This window comes from Rhea pennata, chromosome 3, assembly GCF_028389875.1.
Source record: "Rhea pennata isolate bPtePen1 chromosome 3, bPtePen1.pri, whole genome shotgun sequence".
Classification (NCBI taxonomy): Eukaryota; Metazoa; Chordata; class Aves; order Rheiformes; family Rheidae; genus Rhea; species Rhea pennata.
Window position 1 is genome coordinate 79379872 of NC_084665.1, and position 17647 is coordinate 79397518.

General features: G+C 44.6%; 2 long non-coding RNA genes across 2 annotated transcripts; one reads left to right on the forward strand and one right to left on the reverse strand.

Annotated features, from left to right (window-relative positions):
- Window positions 1-8125: 8125 nt before the first annotated feature.
- LOC134138683 (uncharacterized) lies at window positions 8126-8907 on the reverse strand. The gene is made up of 2 exons (XR_009957976.1): window positions 8745-8907; window positions 8126-8375 (listed from the first exon to the last, which is right to left on the reverse strand). It is a non-coding gene; the product is annotated as an uncharacterized LOC134138683 (long non-coding RNA).
- Window positions 8908-12729: 3822 nt separating this feature from the next.
- Window positions 12730-17255, forward strand: LOC134138681 (uncharacterized). The gene is made up of 3 exons (XR_009957973.1): window positions 12730-12975; window positions 13169-13761; window positions 13896-17255. It is a non-coding gene; the product is annotated as an uncharacterized LOC134138681 (long non-coding RNA).
- Window positions 17256-17647: the final 392 nt, after the last annotated feature.

Here is a 17647-nt window from a genome sequence, read left to right on the forward strand (position 1 = left end):
CCATAGAAGTGTAAAGGCTTCTCAGCAAAGCGTTGCCAGGAACTTTTACACTGAGAAGCATAGGTCAGCTGGAAAAGTGAGTTGTTACCAGCTTTTTGCATTATAATGAACAAAAGAAAATACTTTTAGCTGCCTGGAGGACAGAAGCATGCTAAGTCCAAATGATGACAGAAAAGATTTTGCTTCAGTGATCTCGCAAGTGCAGGTGTGTGCACACTGCATCCTCTGCACGAAGGATTATCCAGCCTGGCCTGAACGGAGCTGAAATCAGTGTCAGGAGAGATTCTCTCAAGATCCACTCTTCATCTGAGCTAATCTCACTTGGAGAGCTCTGCTCTCCAAGTCCTTCTGGATGTGTCACCTTAGCAGCTAAAAAAAAAATGTAGTATGATTTCTCCTCTCCAGAGCAGGTACACCACAAATGCTACTGTGGAAGTGAATTTTTAGATTTTACAGCTTTTTTCCACTTGGTTGAAATAATTTTGAAAATAATTTTTAAAATAGTAAAAGTTCTCTGGTGTCTGAAATGGGAATGTGAGCGCCTTTAGGCTGGCTACGGACAGTTCAGATCATGAATGACTTTTGACAGCTCATCCCTGCCCTTTTTGCAGTGCATACAGCTTTGCGGAGACAGTGAGCACACAAAATCTTGCGTGTAGGTTAGTCACTGGCTCAACACAACCCAGAGCAAGGAAAGGAAGAAGAGAAAGTTGGACTGTACAAAAGTGTGAAGATCTTCCCACCATCAGCTCTTGGACTACCTGGTGGGTAGCCCCTTGGTGAGAACACCTGGATTCAGTGGCCGGGAGGTCAGGCAGGAGCAGTATATCCCTGCCCTTTCAGAGCAGGTCCCTGTGCCCTGATGGGTGGCTTTCTATTACTTAAGGCTGATGGGTTTTTCCTCAGTCAAACCCTTTTCTGCAGTCTCACGTGAGATCAAGCCATGTGTCAGAGGACCGTATTGTGATTTCAGCGTGATGTGCTCCCAAGTGACGGACTCGTCAGTGGTGACTCTGAAAATGACTGGAGACCGGATAAGCTGCGAAGTCAGTCCAGGCACAACACAGCAACCCCTACCACAACAGGACACCGATCGAACATGCAAGAGGTGGTGGTTTTCCTGACTCCTGGCTTTAGCAGAGTAACCATGGGGCATAGAGTCAGACCTGCATATCTTGTTTTGCATTCGCCGGCTGGATGTGAAACAACAGTTGCCTTGTGAAACGCTGCGGGTCTACCAATTAGTGCAAGATAGGCCAGTACTGTCTTGTGCTTGCACCAGGTCATGATCATTTTGTCTGACTACATGCCTGGATGCAACAACAGGGACTAAACGAAGAAGGCCAAAGCTTGTCTGTACACTGCATCATCTTCCTGCCTTTCCAGGGCTGCCATCGCAGTAGTGCCCAGGTGATACATACCTCGCTTTACGAAACAGGACGGCCATGAGCTGGGTGCCTCCTCTGATGAGCTCGAAATTACATGGGCTCTGCCTGTGGGTGTGAACCACTATGTTAAAAGGGTTCAGCTATAGCTGAGTGCTATAAAGGAAATACCAGAACTTTTTTTCCTGAGGAATAGGAAGGAATAGGATGCAAATTTATCTGGCCATCAAAGTTGCCCTGGCAGTTTCAGACCAGCCAGAGGTCCAGCCACTCTCATTTGTACCCTGTGAATTCCCGGTCAGCGAGGGGCTCCCAGGTGTATACCTGTCCCTTTCACTTGTGCTGTGATTTGATACACATTGGGACAGTAAGGGTGAGTAAAGGGCCATATTTGCCTCATTTAACTGCTTATCCCAACCCACAGCACCCTTCTGCTTCATCGGCCTTCCCCATGCCTCACACATATACATAGCCCCTATGTCTTGAAAAAGACAGTATAAAGTATAATCCAGGCTCATAGTATAATTCTTCCTGTGCACTTTGGTTATTAGTTACCAAGGAGCAATGGAAAACTAACATGCCTAGCAGAGACAGACAGTATTTCTGATTGCTTTCTCTGAGCTCCCAGGACCATCTTGGCTGGATTCCCTCGGGATGACTCCCAGCCTTGCCACACCACAGAATATTATATGGCAGAAACTCCACAGCCAGCTATTCTGCAACCGCAGATTGCATCGCGTCTTCACGTTGTCTCAGGCTGGGAGCCATGACTTTAAAAGCCATACCATCCCCTTACTTCTCATGCTCCTCCAACATACATTACTCACTTTATGTCCCAAAGAGCTGTCAGTCCTTAGAAGACGCCAAGAGGCAAAGGTCATCTTTTTATTCTGCGGTAGTACGGTGCCTGGCACAGCTATTTCTGGTCCATGACTCAAGACACAACCATGTTAAAAATAAATAAAATGAAGGAGGAGAACATCTTTGGGCCCATATTTGACACTTGTATTGCAACAACACTTGACATTATATAAACCATACAGACTGGTATGGTAGATATTTTGACTCTTCTGTTTAACAATCATTTTGTTTTAATCAATATTTGTTTAACTTAGTGTCTAGACAAAAGCTCCCTAATTTCTTTGTCTAATTTAATTGATCTTCCATGACAGAATGAAGCTAGACTGGATAAGACAGCACAAACTGTACCAGTCTTCTCCATCTTCAGCTTGCATTTCTTTCAATGAGTTATATGACTATCACACAGCCAAGGCACATATTACGTGGCACGGATAAGCAGAGGCCATACTTAGATTTATACCGCGAGACAGGAAGCTGCAAAACAAACTTAAACAATCTGTGTTGACACAATAATTAACATATTGATTCTCAATGCAAATTACCTTTCAGTGTATTGTGAAACACTTCACACTGTTTCAAAATACTGCAGAGGAGCCTGTACCTTCTTACAGGTACTGCAATAATTGAATACATGTCTTCAGTTGCATTATTAAAATATAATTGTGGGTGAAGGATCATAGAAAGAGACATGCATGTAGAGTAGATAAAAATGTAGGGGATACATGTACTTACCATTTTTCACCCTCAACATATGCCATGAATTACATTCATTAAGGAGCTTTCAAGCTATAGCAATATCAGGCCTGCTTGGAAGAACATCTTGTTTTTTCTTTAAAGGAGATGGTCTCTGTCCTGTGTCACCTCAGACTCATGCCAAGGGAGAAAAGTACTACAAGCTGAGGGATTCAGTCACAGTTCAATCTTAGCCCAGTACTCTACTTGTCTGGAAAGAAAAGTTCATTTGAGCAGATGTAAAATAAACTGGCTTTCACAGGAACTAATTTTTCAAACTGAGTTACAACAAGTAGCGAGGAAAAAATGAACTCTCACATTTACATAGTGTAGAGTCATGAAGAAACTCTGATCCTAAAGTCAATACATGGAAAAGTTAAGTGAAGTGACACTGCAGCTGTAACTTGCTGCAGAGATTATTTCATATCCAGCCCTTGCTGCCAACATTTCAAGTCTTTGTGGAATGTGAAAGTGCAAAGAGTAGCACTAACTGTCAAGTCCAAAGTCAATTGAAACTAGTAAAGGGTAGAATAATTTTATGACCATTGACAACATTAACAGCTCTGTGAGCCAAGACAAAAAGCAAGAAAGAAAATTCCCCTCCCTCCACCACAAATACATTACAGCATTATAAAAATTAGCTAACTACCAACTTTGCAGACGGAGGCCGTAGAGCTGCCTAAAATATGGGAGGCAGATCACTTCCAGAGACAAATCTGACATGGTGAAGCATCACCAGAATACCTAGATTTAAATATAGATCCAAAAACATCAGAGCAGGGTGGCGGGTCCTAACACAGCTGCTCACAAAAGAGAGACCCCTAATCACGGCAAAATTTGGGGTACGATTCATTGTCTTCTAATGGAAGGCTTTAAAGTTCACAGAAAAGACCAAAGCTCACATATTATGTCTTTTCCCTTTCCTCCAGATGTGTCTTTTGTATGCTGTTCATCTATACTTTGCCACACACTAACGCTGCCATAGTCTCTTGATGGAAAACACAAGACAATGAACATATTCAAGGGCTTCAACTAAGGCTTCTAGGGGAGTCAGAGAAATGCTCAGGAAAGACCTGGGCATCTCTGGAGAGCTCCAGGGAACAGGAGATGAGTGAAGAATGTCATCCTCTGTAAAAGCACTCACATCAGCTGAGGATTTTTTTAGCTGAGTTTTCTATGGAAATAAGTCTTATAAGGTCAGATGCTACCTGTACAAATACACAGAAGCTCCTGAAACTATTGGCTGATTTCAGTCATATATGGCAGGAAAATTAGAATCTCTGTGACCACTCTGTTCCCATGAGTTTTCATAAAAATGTTACCCTTTCCTGGGTAAAGAGGAGAGATTTTTCTTGTACACTCATTTGACAAAAGGTTTACAAGACAGCAGGGAATCTATATGGGGACAGAGGAAGGGATGGCAACAGAAAATCACCTTATAAATGTTCTAACCATAAGAAAAGCTTCAGTCAGAGCTTCTACCTCACCTCACCATCAAATCAAATACAAAGCTATAGAAAACTAAGCCTTATTATTTCAGTGAGTGCTGGCACTTCAGGTGTTTTATGAGCAGCATGAAATACAGCTAGCAAGCAGTAGTAGATTAATCTCCAACTCTGATGTGCATGGGGTATATGGGCCTGCAGAGAGGACCTAGCAGGTCAGGGAAGAGCTCCCCAGGTGGGTTTCCATGAAGATGAGTTTGCATGAGGACGCGCAGCTGAATAGGTCGGGGACGCAAGCAGAGGACATGTCTCTACAAGGGGTATTTATTTACCAAGGCAGTAAGGGACAGAAGGGTGAGCTACACCTGCCTGAGGACCAAACCAGTGCCCATCCAGAAATGAGAGAAGGTTCTGGTCCCAGGGGTTTTAGTGGCACCGGTTCAAATGGCTTTCAATCTTTCAAAAGTACAGTTCGGCTCTTTCGCTCTGTGCCCCAGCAAGTTGTAGCTGTTAGGAAGAACAGTTCGCCCTGAAAGCAGGACGCAGTTGCAGCCTTTCTGTGCTCTGAGGGAAAGGGGAAGGACTAGATGAAAACCACCTCAGGTCTTTGAAACACAGAGAAGATGTCCAGGTTAGTTCAATCCCCTTTCACAGGTTTAATAAAGGGCTAATAAAATCAGCCAGAATGAAAGCAAGTTTGGCATTCTCATCCCTGTGCTAGAAATAATACAGAGTCATCACACAATTTGATAAAACTGATGCTATTATTTGGAAAGGTCTCAAGTATGACTCCAAGGGGAGGTCATGAAAAAAAATCACCCAAACCCAAAAGGTTGCACGGGCAGAATTGTGATGGAAATGTGCACTTTTCCTGCCTGTGAACATAACACATGCAGTTAGTGCTTTATAAGAACTAATTTAACCCACTTGCTCATTTAAACTAAAGAAAAAAGTGATGTCAAGTAGGTTTCTTTAATATTAAGATCATTTTTTAATCCAATCTTTGCTCCTCTTCATCTCAACCCCCACCCAAGGCTATTAAATGGATTAAAATGTGACACAAAAACATATACCTTATCATATCAGTTGGCCTTTTTTTCCTGTAGCAGTCTTTGTTGACATTCAGCAGCCCTGTTAATGTAGTCCCCTGCAATCAGCAAGGAAAAGCAGCACTACGCAGATCTCTGATCCAGCCCTTCCTGACATCACAGGCCATTTCTGGACACCAAATAAAGAACGGGAGCTCTTTCCATGCCGGCAGTTTGCTCTATTGCATCTCTGCCGCGTTGCCTAGAACCCCGAGCTCTCACTGCTTGCTCTGTAGTGGACCCCTGAGCTACCTCTGTAACATGAAACTGAACTTCCTTGGGACACGACTGTTGATTTTCCTATTACTGTCTCACCAGGTATCCCTCGCATGGCAAGGCTGGCATACCCCTGTGGTCATGTCCTATTTATAGCACACGTGTCTAAGGGAAGACTTACCTTTATAAATATGTACAGCACTGCTAAGTGCAAACTGCTCTGAAAATATTGAGTGGCGATGGGGTGGAACAAAGTGTTATCAAACCATTCCTCAAGAACTGCCAGAATCTTTTTGTAGGAAAAAAAATTGCAAAGACCCAATCCTATGGAGTCTACTGTAAGAAGAGGCTTCGGCAGTTAGGCTGTTGAGGAGCTGTGAGCTGGATGTCTTCACTGGCCACAAAATTTGACTTCCAAATGGAAGGAGCAAACCAAAGCCCAGGCCCTAGCAAATATACCTCCATTATTCTTAATAGAGTTACGCTTGCCATTTTTCAGCCCTTGTTGCATATATTGAGGGGCTCCTTACTAACTGCTTTCCTCGGGTTATTTTAAGTTCATGGATTGCTGTACTTAATTTAAGAGTCCCAAGAAATTATGAAATAATGTAAGCAAATATTTTCAAAACTGTTTCTATCTCCCCTTGTTCCCACTCCTCTGAGGAGCAGGGAAGGATGAGACCAGGGTGTCCTTGATCAGAAAATATATTTGATCTTAGCCAACAGACTGAAACAGTGTAAGCAAAAACAGAGGAAGGATATTGCAAAACACCAGTGAAATTCTTCCCCTTGGGATTTTTGGTTTTATGAGCACGGCAGATTGTCGAGCAGGCGAAGCTGGCAGGAGGTGAGGAGGCCGACCTCTCCACTTTTGCTCCACATTAAGGCAATCTTGCAAGGAGGAACCCTGTATTGTGCAAATGCCTCTCAGACAGTTTATGCAGCCCGAAAGGTTATGGACGGCTTTCTGGATGCTCGTGGAAGGACAAGGCTGTTCTGCTTACTCACAGCCCTCATGAGATTTGGTCAGGTGCTGCCACCAGCCAGCACTTGGATGGGAGAACACTGAGGCCACAGAGATGTGTTGGGGGAGTTGATAGGGAGGGAAGAGCGAAAAGTGGCCGTGGAGACGACAGGCGAAAAGCAAAACAGCTGGAGTGCGCGGAAGAAAGGACAGGCAGCAAACTCCAGGAGAGAGCTTAGCCATGTGTGCTCGTCATCCTTCCACATCACCTTTGCAGAGCTGGGGGATCCATAGCAGCTCTGCAGTGCTGGGGTGCCTATGGCATCTCTGCAATGTTAGGGTACCCATGACACCTCTGCAATGCTAGGGGACCCATGACACCTCTGCAATGCTGGGGTGCTTAGGGATGTCTGCAATCTTGGGCTGCCCAACAGTGCCCAGGGACAATCCCTGGGATGCCTCAGCACTGCCACTTTTCACAGAATCACAGAACAGTTGAGGTTGGAAGAGACCTTTAGAGATATCTAGTCCAACCCCCCTGCTCAAGAGAGGTCACCTAGAGCACATTAGACAGGATTGTGTACAGACAGCTTTTGAACATCTGCAAGGAAGGAAACTCCACAACCTCCTTGGGCACCCTGTGCCAGTGCTCCTTCACTTCACGGTAAAGAAGTTTTTCCTTATATTCAGAGGGACCTTCCTGTGTTTCAGTTTGTGTCTGTTGCCTCTTCCCTGTCATTCGGCACCACTGAGAAAAGTCTGGCCTCTTGACACTCTCCCTTCAGATGTTTAAACTCATTGATAAGATCCCCACCCCCACCCCAGCCTTCTCTTCTCCAGGCTGGAGAGTCCCAGCTCTCTGAGCCTTTCCCTATAGGAGAGATGCTCCAGTCCCTTAGGGTGCCTCAAGGCCTGCCGCTATTCCTCCCAGGGGGGCCTGGATACCCCATCTCTGACCCCTCCTCAGCAGCTGCCTCCCCTCTTCTGCATCCCAGTCAGTCACTGCACTTTCTGTCAGCTGCTGAGGACAAGAGGCACCTAAGGGCAATGTCAGGAGGGGTCCCCAGTGGCTGCTTTTTTTCCCTCGAGGCTTCACAGCACTCCTGCTGTACTGACAAGTCAGGTAGGGAGGTGAAATCTCCACACACAGCATCTGTTGCAATGTAGAAACTGTGCAGGGCATGGTTGCTAGCTATGGAAACTTCTCCAGAGAGAAGGTTTCTCTCTTATGAAATAAACCTCCCAATCAGCCTGTGCTCGCAGAAGCAATCCTCGCCCGTGTTGGTGCCACTGCTCGGATCTTCATTTCTACCTTCGATTTTCTAAAATGCTTTTAGAAATATCTCCATGACACCAGTGCGTCAAGCAATGTTACACTTCCTAGAATGCACAATTTCAAGTAGAGGAAAAGAAACTCAAAAACCCAACCCCAGCTTTGCAGTATTGATGCAAATGTTCTAGGTTTTATTATTATAAAGATTTTGGATCAGCTATAGCTGATTTTTATGCTCAGGGTTGCATTATTAATCTTTAATGTAATGTTCTGCCACATTATTGACACATAAAGCGGTGAAACTTTGAAGATCTTCCTTTTAAATCTTTAATCTTGGTATGCACAAAAGCAGCGAAGTTGATGCTCCCCAGACCACTCCATTTCTCTAATTCCAACATCGTTCTCTAGTACCTGCAGAATTATTACAGATAAGAATCATTCCATAGTTAAAGAAGCATATATATATATTTTCCAGGAAAAGAGAAAGAATCAGCTCTTTTCATATTGCCAGAAGGATTTGTACCAGTGCTAGAATGGGTTAAATCTGGACCAATGAGCTAGAGTTGAAAAACTTGTGTTGCCAAACCAATTCCCTGTTCTAAGCTCTAGGTTGCATCAAGTTGTATCTAAAAACAACTTCTTAACATCAAATCCCCCCCTCCGCCTTTGCACGGCTGGAATTTGAAAGATATAAAATGCTAAATAAGTTTATGGGGCGATACTTCTTTAGATAATCACAGGTTTTCGATGCCCTCTATGTGAATCTATTTTATTTCTTACCATTCATTCACAAATCCATTGGTAGGGCAATTCACAATGATAAATAAAACTTGAAAGGCTGACGTTCTGTTTCAAAGCTTTTGGCTTGGATTTATACAAACCACCACATCAGGCATGTGAGCATTCAGTCAACAAAAACGCCATTTGTTTGTGGTGAACATCATTTTCCTAGGGAAAAGGAATAAATCCCTCTAGCTAGCCTACTTACTAGGATTTTATTGTTGTTTTCAAGGGGTTACTTAACCATGACTGGAGACCAGGCTCTTCAGGACCTGCACACGTCACAGTTTACACAATGCGTTTAAAGCATGATAGTGTCATTACCACACCTCTATTTTTTTTAAATACACTTCCTTCTGCTTTGAGGTTGGGTCCAGTTATTCATGTGGAGCACCCAGTTTTGTATGAGGAAACACTGAGTTCTTCTCCTGCTTTAAAACATGCAATCACCAAGGAAGGCTGAATGTTATTCAAGGACTTTCCACCACGTTTTCAGATCCGATCTATCTATTCTCAGTAAAACGTGGCACAGCATCTTTTTCACATGTTCAATTCCCAGCACTGCAGAGAGAAGCTTGTGTTTAAACCAGGGAAGCGAACCCACCACCCCAAATGTGGTTAAGACTTGCATTTCCATGCTCAAGGGGGTCCCTCCCCAGGGCACCCTGCCTCAGCTGGCCATAGTTAGCTGGGCACTGAGCACCAAAGTGCCATGCTTCAGGTGCACGGCTGAGAGACGGGCCAGGGCATCCACCTGATATGCTGCGCATTGGAGGGGCATTTCCACTGCTCTGCCCTTGACTGATATTGCTGGAGAAAAGAGGGTCCTTTCTGTCCTTGGAGCACTGGGAGATGTCTCTTCCTTTGATCTCTCTGGTAGCCATAAGCTCTTGGTAGCCCCAGTGCTCAGGGTGCTGCAGGAAGCAACACCAGGTTTGATAAATACACATTTCTAGAAATTGAAGCCTAAACGAACTGTGGCCCAGTTAATCCCAGCAGCTCCTGCCAACTTCTTATGGTCACTGGAGGGTGCGGACCAACCGTTTCCTGCTGTCACTGATTCATGACAGCCTGGAGATCTGTCCTGGTGGCTAGGCTCGACTTCACCAGACCACCCTACCACTGCTTCCAGCTCCAGACCTAGTGCCCCGAGAGGACACCAAGAATGGGTGCAGTATCTGCAAACCTCACGGCACCCCAGAAGTCTTCAACATCCCCCTTGGTCCAGCTGGGATGAGCCAGCAAGGACAGAAACCAGCAAGAAGGAAGAGTGGGGAAGTACCTTGCACATGGCTTATTTGCTTTTATTTTCTTCAGTGCTTCTGAAGATTTTCCCCTCTCCTTTCTTCCCACCCACCGCCTCTAAATACCAAGGCAAGCACAAAATAGCAAGAGACTAAGTTGTCACTGTGTGGAAGAAGTTTACTTGCTTCTAGTAGAAGTTAAACTACTACTGTAGTTTAACTAATACGTAAGGGAAGTTGTAGACAAAACAAAAGCAATGACAATGGCAAACCCCTTGCACTTTTGTCCAAATACATAATTTGGGCAGGGCAGACAGATAAAATCTGCAACACCATAAATCAACACACTGCAAACAGAGAAGAGAAACGGATTGTGAAATGAACTGTAAAATAAACATCCAATGTAAACATTGAAAATGTAGTGGTTTGTTTTTTCTGTCTGGGAGTCCAAGTCCAGGACAAGTTAGCTGTTTGCTGTGCTCTGCTCCAGAGGTGGGGAGGATTTATTGCTGGCCTGGTTTAGGGTTTTCTTGCAGAACAAGTAGTCAGCAGCTGCTGCTCTTTGCCAGCGGAGGAGGAGGCAGATGGCAGCGTGAATGTCCCTTTTGTCCTCTGACACAACCTCATCAAGCATTTGCTCAGGTATTCTTTACGTTTTGCCCATGTGTTCCTAGGATGGGCTATCTTGCTCCTCCTAATCCAGGGACACCCTCCCACTCTCCTTTGCAATGAGTTTTAGTGACCCTACCATATCAGTGAGGCTTTGGGCTACCTCTTTCTCTGGGGCCTGGGTTTCCTGATAAGCGAGGACTCACCCAGAAGTGCCTCTCCCACCATACCTTTCGTGTCACTCACTTCTCCAGCTCTGCTGCTTGGTGTTGCTGGTGGTTTCCCACTTGTGCCTTCTCCTAATCCAGCCCATCCTCCCTTCTTGGAGGGCTAAAACATGCTCTCAGAAGAAGAAGCTGGCCACCTCTGATAAAACCTGACTTCTACATATCTGCCTTCTCCCCCATGTAGCTACTGAGCCTCCAGATCTGCAGAAACCTAACCATGAGCCAGGTCATCTGAAGCCTGAGTGTGTGGTGTCCCAAGAAGTATACCTTCTGCACAGCTGAGCAATGGCTTTTTCACCCAGAAGAAGAAAGCTATAGGACAGGGATCATCCCATATCTTTAAGTCTAGGACTCGGGAAAAGCAAAAGAGACCAACTTTTCTTTGCAGTGAGATGTGCTCCAAAAAACAAATCGGGACAACGTGCAGCTTCTCCAGCAGCAAAGGGAGACACTAGAAAGCAATAGGAAACAAAACACCTCAAGATTTAGCAGGCAGCTGCATTACATCAATACCCCTCTGGGGTCTAGGGCACACCCTGGCTCATGTGTCAACACACCAGGACAACATTACTCAATGCCTGTTATATTCAAACCAGACAGAAAGATAACAGTTTGCCACTGTACCTGGGGACCTGTGCCTCTGCTAGGAAAGAGCAGAAGAAGACTCTCTGCCTTTCTTTTTTCTTTTTCTTTTTTTTTCTTTTTTTTTTTTTTTTTTTTTGCCCTTTTTTAAAAAACTGTTTTAACTCTTTAATGTAAGTTATAGGAGCAAAACGTTCAAAGGGACCCCAGCAATCGTCCATCAAACATTTTCCTCCCCAAAACACTCTTAATGAAGATGATTCCACACCTCTAGAAAATATATTGATTACTCTCATAGCCAGGAGAACATAACCTTCATTTGGAAAAAGTGAAACACAACTTTAAGTCCTCTCCCCAGTAGGCAGAGGATCTTTTCACAATCTTTTACATAATGGGAAGTTCGTGTCCCCTCTCATCCTTTTCTAACAAATAAAAGTGGCCTTTTCTCATGGGTCGCAGTTCTGTATGTTTCTACTCATTCTTGTTACTGTTCTTCAGACTGTCTCCAAATGGCCAGGGTCCAGGTCTGCCTTAGTGCTACAACACAACATCAGTATCTTGGGTAGTTTCTAGCTCATTAGTGTCCATAACTCCCTTTCTTCAGTGCTGCTGCTTGTCCTCTACCTGGCATATCTGCAGCTGATTTCTGCTTCCTCAACATGGTGCTCTACAATTATGTGTTCTGCATTTTATCTTCTTACTTTTGTCTCCTGATTCATTGAGGTCATTTTGAACTTGAGGAAGGAGACTCTCCTCCTCAGTGCTTGAAGCACCTTGTGCCTTAGTGTCAGCTGCACCCTTTTATGAGGCTTTTACATTGTCTTCCATCAATCCAAGCCACTTATGAGAACATAGAGTAGAAACAGGGCCGTGACAGAGGTCCCATGAAACCGCTGCGATGCAGGCAGGGAGCTACTCGTAATGCCCATTTTTGCAATGAGCCATGTGCCTGCCTGGTAGAGGATCCCTCTGAAAAGGTGGCATGAAGGCCATCTCCCAATGGGTGCCTTGGTGGCACATGGTGGCAGCTTCCCGCTCTGTGCAAGGGCCTTATGCGCTGCACAGAGCGAGTGGCCTGCAGCTTCTGGGAGCACCGACAGATCGGCAGGCAGACACTGCTGCCAATTTTTGGGCCTCCAGACCCTCACGGCCACAGGCACAGGGCCAAGGCTGGGTGGGGCAGGAGCATGGGGATCAGGGGACAAGTGTGGCAGGAGATTAGGCTCGCAGGAGGAAGATATGGCAGGTGGGAGGAGAGATAGCCTGTAGGGTCCTGCTTTGGAGCCCAGGTGTGAGATCTGATAGTTGTCCAGTGTCTCACTTACTGGAGATCCAATCCATATCTCCAAATTTCATGCCTGCAGCCACCATCTGTGATTCTGCCAGGAGGATGGCTGAGAGGCTGAAAATGAACACATGGCCAAAAAGCCTACGGGATAACACAGACAAGTCCCCACGGAAAAGTGACTTCCAGCTCTGCACAATTTCTTCAGAGAAGAGCTGGTATCCCCTAAGGCACTACCAAATATGAAGGAGGGGACACCCCTGAAGACATTTGATTTTAATTAGGTGACGTTATCTGCCTTCCTTACTCAGTTCACACTTTGAGCCTTGACTGCAGCTTTAGCGCAGTTCAAGTTTCATGCATGCATTTTGTGTGAAGCTGCTGCGTGCCTGCAGTACTCCTGGGCTTGTGGTGAGAGCTGTGCTCTGAACTACCCTTAGCATTTACGCTCAGCCATACACATTGCGCATGTTACAGGTCATCTTTTGCTGATAACTATCCTATGTGTGGGCTACAAGGGTCCTCAGCGTTTGGTTTGGGTACCATTATCAGCTGTGGCAGCTCCCGTGCCGAGCATGGACGTGGCTTCTGTGTAGTGAAGCACAGTCACTGTTCCTGAGGCCGTGAGGACCCACACTTGGGCACACAAAGTTTGAGAGTCACCTACCTAAAGACAAACAAGGTGTTTCAGCAGTTTGACATAATTAAGATTTCAGATGCGAGGGCTCAGAAGAAGGAAGTTCTGCTCTCCTCATCTCTGTACAAACATCTGTTGTTCAGATCCCTCATCTTATATTCCAGGTGCTAAATCCAACCCACCTTTATGATTTCTAGAACAACTTTATCCTGAGGCACTTGGCACAGAGGCAATGTCTGAAAAAGGCTGCACTGAAAAGTAGCGCGTGTGTGTGTGTGTACAGATATGCTAGACAAGTCACCTTCAGATGGTCTTTCCTCAATCATGAGCTCATCCAGTCTGCCTGTATGATAAATTTGACCTTTAAGTTGCAGTCTTGAAAAGCTGAACATTTGTTAACAGAGGACCGTTGACTGCAATGGAAAAGAAACAGGTAAGATTTCTGTTAGCTCAAAGGATGAGGTGATCAGGGTAAATCCTTCAAATTCTTTTAACCTCTAAGGGAAAGAGCAGATTTTTGACTCACTGCAATCAGGGTAATCAGAGGTTGCCAACTCTATTTAACAGATTACAGACCAGAGAAGTATCAGAGGTAATTGAATTGCATCTGGCAATACTGCAAGAGGGCAGACAGCTTGGCATATTCTGAAAATGGTTGTTCAAGGCTGCATCTAGGATGTATAAAGCTACTTCACAATATCCGTTTCTCACAGAAAGACTCAGAAGAGCATGGACCAAGAGAGACACTTTGAAAAGGAGAGAGGCATTCATTTCCCCCCACCCTGCTTGGAGTGCAGCAGCTTGCTCTGAAGTGGTGTGCTCATGTCACTCCGAGCAGCCCTTCCTGGGCCACAGACTACTTGTACGTACTCTCAGCTCCACGTCTCCTGACCTTAGCAGACCTTTGGATATTGCAAACAGTTCATATGGGCTGTAAACTTGCTAGGCTACGTGCAGCAGTATTTAAGGTTTAGCCTATATTAGAAAAAGGTGGCTGCTGTAGCTAGATCAGCAAACCCTTCGAACACAGACATAGCTTGTAGCAGCAAAAAAAAAAAAAAAAAAAAAGGCTTCTTGCCAGCAGAGCTGGAATGAAATGAGTCGTACTGGCAAAGAGCTCTTGCCAGATAACTGTGTCTATGCTCAGATTCTTGCTTGTATAAAAACACCATTAAAAATAATCATACCCACAACTGACATTACTGTCCCCACAAACATTTTAATATCTGGCCTTAGAAAACCGGCGTGTGCGCAAAAGACTCCTTTCCAAAGAAAGGCTCATGGAGATCAAGAGGCACATTTCTGGTACACTGGTAACTTTGGACTTGGAGAGGCAAGACAAAGAGAGGAGGCATGAGTGGTTCAGATACTCCATGACAACATATTACTTAAAAGGTAGCATTTTATTAGGCCTTTTTCACCTACTCTGTTGTGTGCCATTCCTGTATTCTCTCATATCCTGCAATTTCCCCTACACATACAAAAAAAGTTCACTCTCGGGCATAGCTGGTGAGCTGGGTAAGGTGGGAAGAGGTCCCCCTCAAACGCACATTTGTGAGGGAGAACCAAACCACAAGGCGCTCCCACTAACAGCAACACCATGTCGTCTTCCCTAGGGCCCTTTCTGAAGACAAAGCTTTTGTGAGATACAGTGAGGAAATCGTGGAAAAGCAAAGAATCTCAGGCAGGAGCTTTAAGATGGTAGCAATGAAGCGACAGGCTCTCAGGCAAGTCCCCCAAGACCTTGCAACTCAGGGCACTTCCTGCAAACAGATTATCATCCGCCTGTTCTCTCATGAACAATGCAGTGAAATGGGTCCTAGCTAAAACAAGCTAGAGGAAAAAGAAGTAAAAATATATATTTATATGTGTTAGCTATTCCAAGATAATTTCTCCCAGAACCGCTTTTACTCTGTGGTAAGCGAGTTTGCACTGAGCCTTTCAGGAAAGCAAGGTGGCTCACCTTACCTTGACTGCAGCGTGAGCACAGCTTGATTGCAAAGTGAAGCCCTCCGTATATATCCACACCTGAGCTCCCTACGGGCTTCCTATTGTTCTTCTAGCTACTGTCTTAGAAACAGATGCTTCTGAGCAGACACTTGAAGGTAGCTGCCTTCCTCAGGAAGAAACTTCAGGATGTCCCAAGTCTGAAAGCCACGGTAATTTCATAACTGTGCAGGCGCGGTGGTGTTCTTGACTTACACTACAACATAAGACTCTATGAGGCTAATGAAAGTGAACAGCAAAAATTTCTGTATAAATGGGACAGCATTATCATACATTTTGCTTAGTGTACGAACACCAAAGTTGATATAACCCAGTTTGCTATTCCAAGAGAACAGCTAGAGAAGGGACAATGATGATGGGTTTCATTTAATGAATAAAAAGGCTAGGTATTTTTTAATTTCAGTATTTTTATGAATTGCTTTCTAAATACTGACTTTTCTCCAAGACATTCATTCATAAACTAGTTAATGGTGTACAAGCCTGGATAGCCTTAAATATGAGGCACCTATAGTGATTTTAAAATAAAATGCTGATCGAATAGGAATTTTCTATCTGAAGAGATGTTTTGGAACTGCATAGGAAGGATGGTCACAAAGTGGAGCTACTACACCAGAGTTTATCTGCACCTCTGTGGTGGTCAGGGAGGTACCAAGAGTTATTACCTTTGGTGATCGTTCACCAACATTTCCTGGGGCGGCTTCTTCAGGACCTGGGCATGGAAATACAAACCTGCAGGTCTGCACAAAACACCTTGCAAGCTCAGTCCTGCTCATGCTGCAGGTTCCTCAAAGGATTTACTTGAGCACATGACTGTGTCAGGACCTGTTGTTTCCAGAGATACCGCATACTTGGGTTTCACCTGAATTTACTCTTAACAAGTGCCACAAGAGTTTAAAAAGCTGAAGACACATAGCTTGCGCCATCAAAGCAAAAGGTTAAGTCATTATTCTGGTGCTGAAAATGAACTTACAAACTCAGGAAGCCGAAACAACTAATGCAACGTGACACCAGACCCATCATTCACAGCTGAGGCTTAGGAAAGATGGCCCTCAGCCTCCCTGTGTGGGAAAGCTTCAGGAGCAGCATCAGTGCTCTCTGCCTCATTCTACTCATATTTTAAAAAGATCTGCCTTTCTTTTGTCCATCTGGTGCATTTTGAGCATGAGCTCTTCGATGCTGAGGCCGCTGTTACACCGTACGGATGGATGTACATGGCCCAGGAGACCCAGCCTCTGACTTTTGTTGGAGCCTCTAAACACTGCTAAAGGACGGATGAAGGCCTATGAATAACACATGGCCCCATTTCATTCAGGCCAAGCCCACGAAAACACGAGATGTTGCTTTAAATTCAGTTTCCCCTCCGGGGGAGGAAGCACAAAAAGAAAAAGTTGCTCTTAAGTTAGTTACTCATTAGGAGCTGCACGGAGCTATAAGGAAACAGGATGATGAAAGAGCTCTCACCGCATTTGGCCTCCCATTACAGCACCAGGCAGGTAAGCGGCTGACCTTCGCCAGGAGAAGTCAAAGTCCTCAAACGAACTCACCGTGCAGTGATTTGCTGCCGCACTGCTCAGCCCCCGGTTAGCAGAAAATGTCTGCTTAAGTGCTCCCTCGTGCTCGGACTTGCCATTTAGGGCAGCACGACCGTGTTGTTGCACTGGGATTTTGGCTAGGGGAGGTTTCTGAGCGAATTATTGCTTGAGCGCAAGAAAGGCAGAAGCTTAAACCCAATCCTTGGTCAGCAAGGCCAGGTCTCCAGGCTGGGAAGCTGAGGTCGGTGGTAACACAGGGACAGAGGAAGAAGGGGGTAAAAACACCGAGGTTCCTGTTACGTGGAAATTGAAAAGATTTCTATGGGATTTCTTGCATTTCTACTATTCCCTCCCTCCCTTTTAACATATTGGTACTTTTATATCTGCATGGCAAAATATAACGTTAAAAGACTATTACAACAGTTATTGTCATTTAGGCCAATTCTTACTACTAAATTGAGACATTTTATCTTGTTTTCTAGGTTAAATAGTTTCCTTGGTATGTCATTAAAGCATCAAACAATAAAAATAGAAGACACTTTGTTCTAAAAAGTAAATGGCGTGCATGACACACACATAACTACTGGTGTCATTAATATGACAAGAAAAGCCAGATCTGAAATTCCAAAACCAAGCTTCAGGATTTTATCAGACAAGTTCAAAGTTTTCTAAAGATTTAAACAAAAGTAAAAAAAAAATCCTTTTTTGTTCTAATGTAATTTCATATGTTTCATTTTTTATATTAAAATAGCATTTTTATCAAAAAATAGCTCAATCAAA